Here is a 13,719-nt window from a genome sequence, read left to right as displayed (position 1 = left end):
ATAGCTTGCACAGTGTGGTGCCCTGTTGCTGTGTGTGAGGCCTCCCATGGTGGAATAGCTTGCACAGTGTGGTGCCCTGTTGCTGTGTGTGAGGCCTCCCATGGTGGAATAGCTTGCACAGTGTGGTGCCCTGTTGCTGTGTGTGAGGCCTCCCATGGTGGAATAGCTTGCACAGTGTGATAAGTGCAGAAAGAGCTATTGATTAACATGCAAGTGCCATTGCAGCGGCAGGAGGGCTGGGCATTAGACCTTTGATGTCCCTTTGGCCCTAATGGGAGGTGCACATGCAAGGATGAGGGGGACACTGGAAAGGGTACTCACCTTGACCAGCCGACATAGGTCATTGTATTTCTTGCGGCACTGGTCCGCACTCCTGGGAACATCGGAGTTGGAGGAGACCCTCTGGGCAATTTTGGTCCACGCCTCCCTGAACTGGCTCCTGGGAGCCTTCCTGCCACTAGCCGGGCACATGACCCGTCTTCTCTTGCGTACCCCATGAAGGAGCACACCCAGCGCATGCTCAGAGAACCGCTGGGCTATTTCACGGGCCCTCTCCATGACCTCCAGGCGTTGATTTGGTACACAACCAGTCCTGAGGTCTAGTTGCAGGGCTGCAGCATGCAGGGCGTGGCTGCAGTCAAAGTTGACCCTTCCCCCTTTAAGAGCTGGCCGGCGTCAGGGTGTCTGCTGACACTCACCACATGATCGCACCTGCGCTGCGCCCGGAATCGGCGTTATCAGGCTGCATCGCCGGATTAGCGCCTGAACACAGGGTTCCAACGCCTTTTGCAGCGCTCGGCCAAAAAGTTGGCCAAATCTACTGAATTTCGGCGAGCTCGCCTGCACTTTCCGGCGGCCGCTAAATTTGCCGAGCGCCCGACTTTAGCGCCGCAATAGCGTCCGAACTGAATTTCTAGGCCGCTGTTTCTAATCCAGCTCCTTGCTCAGATCATTCAACTTGTCAATTTTTCTTCACATTGGTGCTTTTCCCATCGGGAACTCCAGCCCCAACCTGCAACAACAACAACACCTGAGAGAGATGTAGAGAGGCGGAGAAATTTAAGGAGGAATTCCAGAGCTTAGGCCTAGATGACTGAAGGCATGGCCGCCAATGGTGGAGTGATTAAAATCGGGGATGTACAAGCAGCCAGAATTGGAGGAGCGCAGAGTTCTCAGAGGGTTGTAGAGCTGGAGGAGGTTACAGAGATAGAGAGAGGTGAGGCCATGGAAGGATTTGAAATCAAGGAAGTTAAATTGAGGCGTTGCTAGTCCGGGAGTCAATGAAGGTTAGTGAGGACAGGGGTGATGGGAGAATGAGACTTGGTGCAAATTAGGACACGGGCAGCAGAGTATAGGATGAGCTCTAATTTACAGATGATTATATCCTATCTCCCCATTTGTTCTGGACTTATTACATGCAGATAGCACCCTCTCGTGGTAGTTAATGTATAGCAGTGTTAGTGTATGGCATTAGGTTATTTGACCTTCCTGTTTTAACCCGGAAGTAATATTCCAGGAAGAACCTGGCAGAGTTATGGAGAATCTGACATAAGGGATTCTCAATCCTGTGCCATCTCATCTTATATGCTAGGCGAGACGCAATTTCTGAGAGTATCTTTGTTTGTTAACATGATAGCAACTTTGTCAGTGTAGTATTTGACAATACTTTGTTTATAAGAAGTTATTAGTTGGTAGTTACCGAAGTTTAGCTCCAGTGCTAGTTAGTTATACAATTAGTCTATTCTATTGTTATAAATATGTATATATCTTATGTAATATTTAATGTATAGTACTCAGTTCTATGTACAAAACATACTTTGTCTTTGTTTACAGTTTCACAAATTTGTTCAAGTAAAGCTTCAAAACAGCAAACCCGCTTGTCGAGGAATTATTTGAATGAGTGTTTAGCTGGCTGGATAACTAGATAGGAGCCCGTCTAGCGAGACCAGTACAGTGATAAGACAGCAATACGGTTAGCTGTGAAGAGTGGAGCAGCAGGAACTCAGAGTAGGCCATCACGACAGAGCCAGCTTAAGTCTTCACCTTGTACACCACACTTACCTCACACTAACATGTCAGAAGATAATACCGAAAACGCAACTCAGCGAGTAGAAGACCTTAAACAGTTAGATGAAACTGTAGAATGTGACAATCGGTCTATAAGCTCTGGTTACTACATATTGCTAGCTGGTTCACGGTCGTCGGCTGGTTCTCGATCGCAAGCTGGTTCACGGTCATCAGGTGGTTCATGGTCATCGGCTGGTTCTAGATCGCAAGCTGGTTCACGGTCATCAGGTGGTTCACGGTCATCGGCTGGTTCTAGATCGCAAGCTGGTTCACGGTCATCAGCTGGTTATAGGGTAAGCATGGCCATCGCCAAAGTGCGGGCTAAGCTAGAGGCAGCCCAAGCCAGAGCTGCGTATGCCAACAAAGAAATAGAAATAAAAGTTGAACAGTCCCGTCTCCAAACTGACCAGGCCCGTCTCCAAGCCACATTAGATGCACTGCAGCAAGAAAAAGAGCTAGATGCTGCATTAGCTGAGGCACAAGTATTCGAGGCAGTTTTAGTGGAAGCTGATCCCGAGACAGCTAGCAAACCTTTAATTCCCGTTCCACAGCAGAGTCGACGACAGCGCAACAGAGATTATGTGAGCGACCAAGCCGACATACAGTTTACGAGAGAGAGGGATGAAGACCCGCACATCTCTACAGACACAAGGACTGCATATAACATGCCCCATGGCAACAATCAAGGTCAAAATAGACAGCATGCCTCAAGTCGCAGGATCCTCCCCTGCAAAACAGAAGACACGATGCAGAGGAATCGAATGCTGAAAAGAGAAAGTCAGCAGCAAACCCCCTTTCGTTTCCTTGAGACCCCCAACAGAGTCCCTACTCAAGGCAACCCTGGCATAGGTCCCAGCACCTACGGCCTTGCCTAATACCTTGCACGCAGCCAGCTGGTGACTACAGGGTTAACCACGTTTGATGATAGGCCAGAGAATTATCGGGCGTGGAAGTCCTCCTTCCACGGTGCCATATCAGGCTTAGACCTGTCAGCAGGAGAAGAGCTCGACCTCCTTATCAAATGGCTCGGCCCAGAGTCCAACGGACAGGCACGCAGGATAAAAGCAGTCAATGTGGGACATCCGCCAGCTGGGTTGAAGATGGCTTGGGCGAGGCTGGAAGAAAGCTATGGCTCGCCTGAAGCCATTGAAAGGGCTCTCTTTGCCAGGTTGGAGAACTTTCCAAAGTTGAAAAATAAGGAACCCCAGAAACTCCGCGACCTTGGAGATCAGCTGTCGGAACTCGAAGCCGCAAAGCAGGACGGCTACCTACCTGGCCTATCGTACTTAGACACTTCCAGAGGGGTAAGTCCCATCATTGAGAAGCTTCCATTCAATCTGCAGGAGAAGTGGATATCATTCGGGTCAGAGTTCAAGCTAAAGCACAACGTTACCTTCCCTCCATTCTCTGTGTTTGCCAACTTCATCCGTAAAGAGGCCAAGGCCAGGAACGACCCCAGCTTCAACCTCTTCTCCTCCCACACAGCACTTGCCAGAAGAGACAAGTTTGAAAGACATGGAAAGATACAAATATCTGTCCACAAAGTGCAAGTGTCTTCAACCGAGAACACAAAGGATCAGAAGAAATCTGAGGATATGAGCAAACAATGCCCCATCCATAACAAGCCCCATCCATTAAGGAAGTGCAGAGGCTTCAGATAGATGTCCCTGGAAGATCGGAAACAGTATCTCAAAGAGAACTCTATATGTTTCAAGTGCTGCTCTTCCACGAACCATCTTGCCAAGAACTGCAAGGTAGATGCAAAATGCACAGAATGTGAAAGTGATCGGCACATTTCAGCACTCCACCCAAGCCCAGCTCCTTGGAAGTCAGAGTCGCCTCCTCACACCTCAGAGCACAGCGGGGAGAGAGAGGGAGCTGCCGGTCCGGATATTACATCCAAGTGCACCGAGGTGTGTGGAGAAGGAGTGAGCGCAAGAGCATGCTCCAAGATATGCCTCGTAATGTGTATCCTGTAGGACGTCGCCAGGAATCTGAAAAGATGTATGCCATACTAGACGAACAAAGCAACCATTCTCTAGCAAGATCCGAGTTCTTTGACATCTTCAAGGTCAAAGGAAGTCCGTCGCCTTACACGTTGAAGACGTGTGTTGGACTTTCAGAGACAGCCAGCAGGAGGGCCTGTGGTTATGTTGTTGAGTCAGCCGACAGGAATGTAACGTCCGTGTGTAATTGAGACAGGGACTGCAGAAGTTGGTTATAACAGGTGTTTACTGAATGGAGACAAAACTGGAACTACTATACAAAGTTACTTCACAGGCTTATATACAGGGGTGGTCACTACTGGTACTGTAGTAAACAGGGGCTGCAGAATACAGTTCCTTCTTCAAGGTACATACACTACAATTCCTCCCCTTTTAGCTAAACAGTACATAACATTCGATTAATAATTAAATAACATATTTACAATTACAGTTGCTATATACATTAGTTGAAGTTAATCAATTATAAATTCAGTCTTTGAGGAGGCCTCCTGATTCTGTCCGGATAACGCCTCGGGCAGCATGGTGGCATAGTGGTTAGCACTGTTGCCTCACAGCGCCAGGGACCCGGGTTCGAATCCGGCCTCGGGTGACTGTCTGTGTGGAGTTTGCACATTCTCCCCGTGTTTGCGTGGGTTTTCTCCGGGTGCGCCGGTTTCCTCCCACAGTCCAAAGATGTGCTTTTAGGTTGATTGGCTATGATAAAAATTGACCCTTAGTGTTAGGGGGATTAAATATGTGGGGTTACGGGGATAGGGTGGGATATGTGTTGGTGTAGGGGTTACGGGGATCGGGTGGGATATGTGTCGGTGCAGGCTCGATGGGCCGAAATGGCCTTTATCTGCACTGTGAGGTTTCTGTGATTCTTTGGGGTATCAGGTTCTTCTGGCAAAGTTAATTCGGGATCAACGTCATTGTTTGGTTCGTCTGCTTCCAATATCACCGATTCTCAGGTAGATGCAATTGGTACTTCGGTTTCATCACCAGGTGTATAGGATCGTGGTGTAGATTTGACATTTTCTAGTGACGCTAGAATCTAGTCAGCATGGCATCTTACAATGCTCTCTCCAACGTCCACGGTATACATTAGAGGTCCTTGCCGTGTGCAGATCGTTCCTGGCTGCCATTTCTCTGTGCGGTAGCCCCGGGCCAAAACTGGTTGACCTATCTTAAAACTCCTGGTTGGCCTTTCATTCATATTCTGAAACTGCCTGTTCTCCACATCTCTTCTGATGTTTGGTTTAACCAAATCCAAGCGGCAGCTTAGTCTTCGATTGAAGAACATCATGGCTGGAGTTTGGTTAGTAACCGCATGTAGGGGTATGTCTTCATTACACATTACCTTGATAGCCTTCTTGAATGTTTGAACAAACCTCTCAGCCAATCCATTGGTGGCTGGATGATATGGGGCGGATGTGTAATGCTTAACACCATTGTTCTTTAAGAACCTCCAGAACTCTTCAGACACAAACTGTGGTCCATTGTCAGAGCAAATCTGTTCAGGCAGCCCATTTCTGGCGAATATGGTTCGTAAGACTGTGAGTTTTTTCTGTGGTGGTTGAGGACATTTTTATTACCTCTGGCCACTTTGAATGTGCATCCACCGCAATTAAAAACTTCGAGTCCATAAATGGACCAGCAAAATCAATGTGTACCCTTTGCCATGGAGATGAGGGCCACTCCCATGGATGTAGAGGGGCTTGTGGTGGGGCGTTTTGGACCTTCTGGCATCCTGTACAGCTCTTGGTCATCTCTTCGATTTCTCTATCGATTCCCGGCCACCACACAAACGCTCTGGCTAAGTTCTTCATTTTACCCCTCCCAGATGGCCCTCATGAAGCTCATTGAGCAATCTATCCTTCAATTTGGGTGGAATTACTACTCTGGATCCACATATCAAGGTTCCTCGGCACACTGACAGCTGTTCTCTTCTCGGCGAGAATGCTGGCAACAGTGGTTCGCCATGTGCTGGCCATCCCTTCACCGTTAAATCATAGACCCTGGAGAGTGTCAGGTCATTTCGTGTTTCCTTTTCTATGTTTGCATTCGTCACAGGTAGACCTTCGACTATGGTTGAGTGGAATATCTCCACAGGATCCACTGCAGGTGCTTCTTCCACCGTCGGCAACGGTAGGCGCGACAATCCATCAGCATTCCCATGCTGTTTAGTTCCTTTGTACTCAATGTCATATTGGTGTGCCCCTAGGAAAAGGAACCACCTCTGTAGCCGTTGTGCTGTCATTATCGGGACGCCCTTCTTAGGGTTGAAAATGGAGACAAGAGGTTGATGATCAGTTAGTAGAGTGAATTTCTGTCCGTGCAGGTAGTGATTGAACTTCTTCACCCCCCACACTGTAATGATCAATAACATGTCATTCTATAGTGGACACTAGGTGGAGCCGTAGAGCTGTGTAGAGCTGTATATAAGACTACACTACCCAGCTGTATGTATATTAAGACTACATTACCCATGAGACACTAGGCTACCCACAAGGCAGCAGTCAAGATGGAGGCCTCTACAGATACTGTACCTAGTCCACATGTGCTCAATAAAAGTGTCTAGCAAAAGCTAGCAGTGTTCATAATAAGAATGTCTATTTATTAATGAACATAAGATGGTACCAGGATGGTGAAGATCTGCTGAAAATTGTAAAAAGTGACATGGTGAATTTGAAGCCACCAGAGCGTTTGAAACTCACAGGAAATATCGACTACAATTGGCAGACACTTAAACAACAATTCGAACTCTACATTGCAGCCATCAGATTCGGTATGAAGCCAGACGCAAGGAAGATAGCATTGCTGCTTACGGTTGCAGGCCCACAGGCGATAGAGGTATTTAATACATTTGTATTTAATCCAGAGGAGAACAGAGAAAAATTAGAAGATGTGCTAAAAAAATTTGATGCACATTGCTCTCCCAAAAAGAATGAGACCTATGAAAGATACATGTTCTGTTCAAGGACACAGCAGCAAAATGAGACTTTTGATAGCTTTATAACTGATCTGAAACTGAAAGCACAGACATGTAATTTCTCTGAGCTCAAAGCATCCATGATTCATGACCAGATTGTGTTTGGTATTCATGATAAAAAAGTCAGGGAACGTCTGTTGAGAGAAACCGAACTAAATTTGGAAAATGCGGTGAAAATATGCCAAGCCAGCGAGCTAGCTCGAAAGCATGCGAAGACTTTCAGTGAAATCAATAATGATGTGATTGTAATGAGTGATAATGCTGCTGTCGGTGCTGTGTCCTACAAGGGGAAGAAACGTGGGCAGAACAGAAATGAAAAGCTATCGGAGGATGACATTTTTAATTGTAAATGCTGTGGTTACAAACGCCAGTTAAGACAATGCCCAGTGTTTGGAAAAATGTGCACAAAGTGTAATGGAAAGAATCACTTTGCCAAACAATGCTTTTCAAAAGTAGAAACAACGAAAGGGCAACAAGTTAATGTGATTGAGGACACTGATTTAAGTGAGACATTTTTTGTAGGAATGGTGTCATGTAACGATATCAAAAAAGATACAGAAAATGTGCAGCCCTCAGAAATGGACAATGCTGAACATAAAGTCAATGCAGTAAAAGTGGACAAATAGATGATCCCACTACAGATAAATGGAGCATTAGTTACATTGAAACTGGACACTGGGGCAAAAGCAAACTTAATCAGTATGAGTGACATAAAAAATATGAAAGAAAAGCCCAAAATTCAGAAAAAGTCAGTACTACTGAAGAGCTATAATGGACAGAAAATAGATAGCTTAGGTGTATGCAGACTTAAAGTGACAGTCAAAGACAAAGTGTATCATCTCATGTTTTCTGTTGTGGCTGAAAGACTTGATTCGATACTAGGTGACAAAGCTTGTGAAGACTTAGAACTGGTCAAGAGAGTCTACCGTATAATCTGTGCCATAAGCAGACCAGATGACTCAGGTGATGAAGCAGAGAGCCCATCAAGGATGAAAAGGCCAAAGGGTATCCATGTCTTCAAAAAGCCTAGTTTCTCCAAGAAGAAAGAAAAAGACTTTAAGGTCAAAGAGAAGCCAAAGGAAGAAAAGCACAAAGAGGAAAAGCACAAGGAGAAAAAGTCCAAAGATATAACCGCAGCAGATGTTGTTAAGCAGTGGAAAGAGAAAAAGAAAAGAAGAAGCCTGCACCAGAGCAGGAAGCAATTCCGGTGGATACTCCTTCTTCCCTCAGGCCAATCTTTGGTGTTCCATTAGCCGAGGCTGCTGAGAGGACTATGCTGTATGATGGGATCCAGCTGCCAGCAGTTTTTCGAGAGTGCATTGACTACATTGAGAGTTATGGCATGAAGAGTGAAGGAAACACTGACACCCTCTCCAAGCAAAGATCGCAAGGAGACCTCGATCTATTCAAGAGCAGATTGATGACAATGCTGCAACTGCATCTTGTCATTCATCACCAGAACAATCGCATGAAGACACATCAGACTTACTCGTGTTGAGAAGATCCACATGTGAAGTAAAAAAGCCTGATAGACTTAATCTTTGAGTACAATGTAAAGCTTTGAAAATGTGTTGACTGTTTTGAAAATGTTTATGTTTATAGAGCACTAACAAAAGTGTTACTGATATTATCTTTATTGTTTTCTTGAAAGTTGATTGATATTGATTTTGTTAAACCTCAAAGAAAGGGGGATGTAATGATCAATAACATGTCATTCTATTGTGAACACTAGGTGGAGCCGTAGAGCTGTGTAGAGCTGTATATAAGGCTACACTACCCAGCTGTATGTATATTAAGACTACATTACCCATGAGGCACTAGGCTACCCACAAGGCAGCAGTCAAGATGGAGGCCTCTACAGATACTGTACCTAGTCCACATGTGCTCAATAAAAGTGTCTAGCGAAAGCTAGCTGTGTTCACAATAAGAATGTCTATTTATTAATGAACATAAGACACACCAGGCTGAGGGCCTCTCTGTCAATCTGGGTGTAGTTACGTTCGGCTGCAGTTAACGAGCGTGACGCAAAAGCTATCGGCCTCTCCGAACCATCAAGGGATTTATGTGACGGTACCGCTCCAACGCCGTAGGGAGACGCATCACACGCCAGTCTTATCGGTAGTGATAGGTTGTAGTGAGCCAATACTTCTCTTGAAGTGATCAGGCCTTTACACTTCGGAAAGACCCGCTTACATTCATCGCTCCATTTCCATGCTACTCCAGTTTGTAGCAGGGCGTTCAGTGGGTGCAGAATTGTGGACAAATTCGGCAAAAACTTATGGTAGTAATTCACCAATCCGAGGAATGACCTCAGTTGCGACACATTTTCAGGCGCTGGAGCCTTAACTACCGCTTCAATTTTGTCAGGGGACTTATGTAACCCCTCTTCATCAATCACGTGGCCACAATATGATATTTGTTTCTCAAAAAACTCACACTTGGGACGATTGGCTCGTAGCCCATGTTCTCTTAGACTAGTGAGCACCTGCTCTAGGTTGGCAAGGTGTTCACTGTCATTTTCACCCATCACTAGGATGTCGTCCAAGTAACACCGAGTCCCTGGAATCCCTTGCAGGACTTGTTCCATCGCTCTTTGCCATATAGCTGGAGCTGATGCAACTCCGAATACCAGTCGATTATACTGGTAAAGACCTTTGTGAGTGTTTATCGTGAGATATTTCCTAGAGGACTCTTCAACCTCCATCTGCAAATATGCTTGCGCTAGGTCAATTTTTGTAAAACGTTTCCCTCCAGATAATGAGGTGAAAATATCTTCTATCCTCGGAAGAGGATACTGTACTGTGTGAAGGATTGGGTTCACAGTCACCTTGAAGTCCCCACAGATGCGAACCTTCCTTGGCTCCTCAGACTTATTGTTTAACATTTTCTTCATGACAGGAACGATGGGTGTCGCCCACTCGCTCCAGTCTACCTTAGTTAACATGCCTGCATTCTCCAGATTCTCCAGCTCTGCCTCGACGGCTGGGCGAATTGCATACGGTACCGGTCTTGCTTTGAAGAACTTGGGAATTGCATTCTCTTCTATTTTTATCGAGACGGTTATGCCTTTAAGAGTTCCCAGTTCTTGTTGAAATACCTCTTTAGTGTTAGCCAAGATTTTTGACAATCGGCCAGGTGTGACGTCGTCATCCTTTTTACCAGCCACCGTCAGTGCCTGAATGGAGTGCCCATCTAAACTTATCTTTCTGATCCATTCACGTCCCAATAACGGTGGTCCACCATCTTGCAGTATGTACAGATACAATTTCTGTATTTCCTTGCCATTGTATTCGACAGGCACCCTTATTTTCCCTCTGGGGTATACTTTCTGCCCCGTATATGTCTTCAAGACAATGGATGTGTCTTTCAAGGGTATGTGTGAGAATAGCCGCTCGTAGTCTCATCAATTCATGACGTTCAGGGCTGATCCTGTGTCTAATTCCATTTTGACTTGGGACCCTGCTATCGTGAGGGTGACCCAAATGGTTCGGTGATCCTCTTTTGTGATTACGTTGTGTAGTTTGAGACAGCTTAGTCACTTGTTCCTGGATTCACTATCGCTCTTCTGGTCTTCGGAACTACTGTCCGTCATCTTTTGTACTTTCCTGTACTTTTCCTTAGTAGTCTTTTTGTTGTCGTTAGTCTTCTTCCTGGACCTGCAAACTCGTGCAATGTGTCCCATCTTTCCGCATTGCCTGCATGTTTTGTCCTTGGACCAGCAGTCCTTCTGGTCATGGGTTGTTCTGCCGCAGCAATAACATTTTTCAAATCCCCATGTCATTTCATGGGTGCCGTATTCCTGTGGCTTTTGCTGTATTTCCACAGATCCCCTTGCTGCTGCTTCGTATGATACTGCCACGCTGAAAGCCTTATCTAGCGTCAGCTCTTTCTCTGAGAGTAACCTCTTCTGGGTTCCTTCACTCAGGAGTCCACAGACAAATTTGTCCCGTAGGGTATATGCCAGTCCTGCTACGAACTGGCAGTGCTTTGATAGCTTGCGTAGTTCCGTAAGGTAATCAGCATTGCTCTCATCTTTATGCTGATTTCTCTTGTAGAATTTAAATCTTTCTGCTATCAGCAGCGGTGTAGAATTTAGGTGTTCCTGTAGGATAGCAACAATTTCGTTAAAACTCTTCGCCATCGGTTTGACTGGAGTGATCAGGTTCCGCAATAGGCCGTATGTTCTTGCGCCCATTAAGTTTAGTAGTACCGATGCCTTTTTCTCATCGGCTACTTCATTTGCCTTGCAATATACTTCGACTCTTTCCACATACGTGGTTCAGTCTTCTATTGCATTATCGAAGGCAGTGATATTGCTAGTCTTCGGCATCTTGGAGCACGGTGGCATAGTGGTTAGCACTGTTGCCTCACAGCACCAGGGACCCGGGTTCGAATCCGGCCTCAGGTGACTGTCTGTGTGGAGTTTGCACATTCTCCCCGTGTTTGCGTGGGTTTTCTCCGGGTGCTCCGGTTTTCTCCCACAGTCCAAAGATGTGCGGGTTAGGTTGATTGGCTATGATAAATTGACCCTTAGTGTTAGGGGGATTAAATACGTGGGGTTACGGGGATAGGGTGGGATATGTGTTGGTGTAGGGGTTACGGGGATCGGGTGGGATATGTGTCGGTGCAGGCTCGATGGGCCGAAATGGCCTCTATCTGCACTGTGGGGTTTCTGTGATTTCTGTGATCTAAGATGGCGCCTCCCGCGCTTTGCCTTCTTCCCCGATTGAACAAAATGGCGCCTCCCGCACTTTGCCTTCTTCCCCGCTGGATTAAGATGGCGCCTCCCGCGCTTTCTGTCTTTTCCGCTGCTGCTAGCGCTGTTGCTGGCATTTTTATGCCTTGGTGACGGCGCCCTACGGTCTTCGCGCGCTTCCCCCCCCACGCTGCTGCCAACGCCGCTCTCCGCGGTCCCTGTGGCAATCTGCAGCTCCTCGTGGCTTTCTGCACTTCTAATTTCTTTTATTTTAATTACTGTTCCCATCATCAGAGCAGACCCTATGGGACACTTTCCTCCCTCTTCTCGGGTCTGTACGCTGCCCGGCTTCGTAGCACCGGCCGCGCCCTGTGTGCTCCACCCTCGCTCTCTCCCTCCCCTTCCCGACAACGCTACTCGGCCCCGTTGAAAAGCAACCCAATCGAGCTCTAGCCTGCCGCAGCCCAGGAAGGATCAGTGTACTACCTGCCACCAGCCCGATTAGCTGTAACACCATAGACTGGATAACCAAGCCCAGCTCTCGACAGCGTCTCCTGCAAATCTTCGAATTCGATGAATCAGAGGGCAGTTGCCCATGGTCGACGCCCGTTTCTTCTGTTTGTTTTTTTTTCTTTTTGGATTTCTTCCTTCTGGCCTCGACCTCTAACAACTTTGCTTCAGGGATGGATCCCCGTGAGGTGGTGCAGAACTGTAGGTAAGTTCGGATCTGTTCGTCGCCAGTGTAACGTCCGTGTGTAATTGAGCCACGGACTGCAGAAGTTGGTTATAACAGGTGTTTACTGAATGGAGACAAAACTGGAACTACTATACAAAGTTACTTCACAGGCTTATATACAGGGGTGGTCACTACTGGTACTGCAGTATACAGGGGCTGCAGAATATAGTTCCTTCTTCAAGGTACATACACTTGTCTCCCCCTTCCTACACTGATCGAATGTAATCAAGTCCCCGACAACCGTTCTTAGATTCCCACTCCGAATGCAGCTCATCACCACCGTCATCTGAGACGCATTGCAGATGAGATCCCACCTCTTGATCCAGACGCAGACATACTTCTGTTGTTGGGAAGGGACATCCTGAGGGTACATAAGATAAGGAAACAGATCAACGGTCCACATGACGCCCCTTTCACCCAAAGGCTAGACCTCGGCTGGGTCATTGTTGGAGACGTGTGCCTCAAGGGTGCTCACAAGCCATCTCAGGTGAGCACACTCAAGACTTCCATCTTGGAGAATGGTCGTCCATGTTACCTTACCCCATGCAGTAGTCAGATCCGAGTGACAGAGAAGTTCAGTCATACGGCCCAGCCTCAGAACCTCCCAGCGCTGATCTCCACAAACAGCACACAGATGATGCTCACTGGAGAGAACCCGGGTCTGTCAGCCTTCTGTCGCTCTGCCAATGACCACAAACTTGCTCCATCGATTGACGACATGAGATTCCTCCAGATTATGGACAATGAGGTCTCTTGTGACAGCTCTAACAGCTGGGTTGCACCCTTACCCTTCCAGAACCCCAGACGATGGCTGCCGAACAACAGGGAGTATGCCTATAATCGTCTCATCTCACTCCGTCGCACACTAGAGAAGAAGCCGAAGATGAAAGTACACTTCCTAGAGCTTGTCAAGCAAATGCTTGTCAACGATCATGCAGAGATAGCTCCCCCACTTCAGGAAGGCCAAGAGTGTTGCTACCTCCCTTTCTTCGGAGTCTATCACCCCAAAAAGCCGGAACAGATCTGCGTGGGGAATGACTCCAGTGCACCATATCGGGGAGTCTCTCTCAACGACGTACTCCTCACAGGGCCCGATCTCAACAACAGCCTCTTGGGGGTACTCATGAGATTCAGGAAAGAGCCCATCGCCATCACTGCCGATATCCAGCACATGTTTCACTGCTTTGTGGTGAGAGAAGACCACAGAGACTTCCTCCGCGTCCTGCGGTATCGCAACAACGAC

This window comes from Somniosus microcephalus, chromosome 8 (genome assembly GCF_052327205.1).
Source record: "Somniosus microcephalus isolate GS21.2 chromosome 8, FLI_Smic_1.0, whole genome shotgun sequence".
In the NCBI taxonomy this organism is placed as follows: Eukaryota; Metazoa; Chordata; class Chondrichthyes; order Squaliformes; family Somniosidae; genus Somniosus; species Somniosus microcephalus.
Note: the sequence above shows the minus strand (reverse complement) of the source record.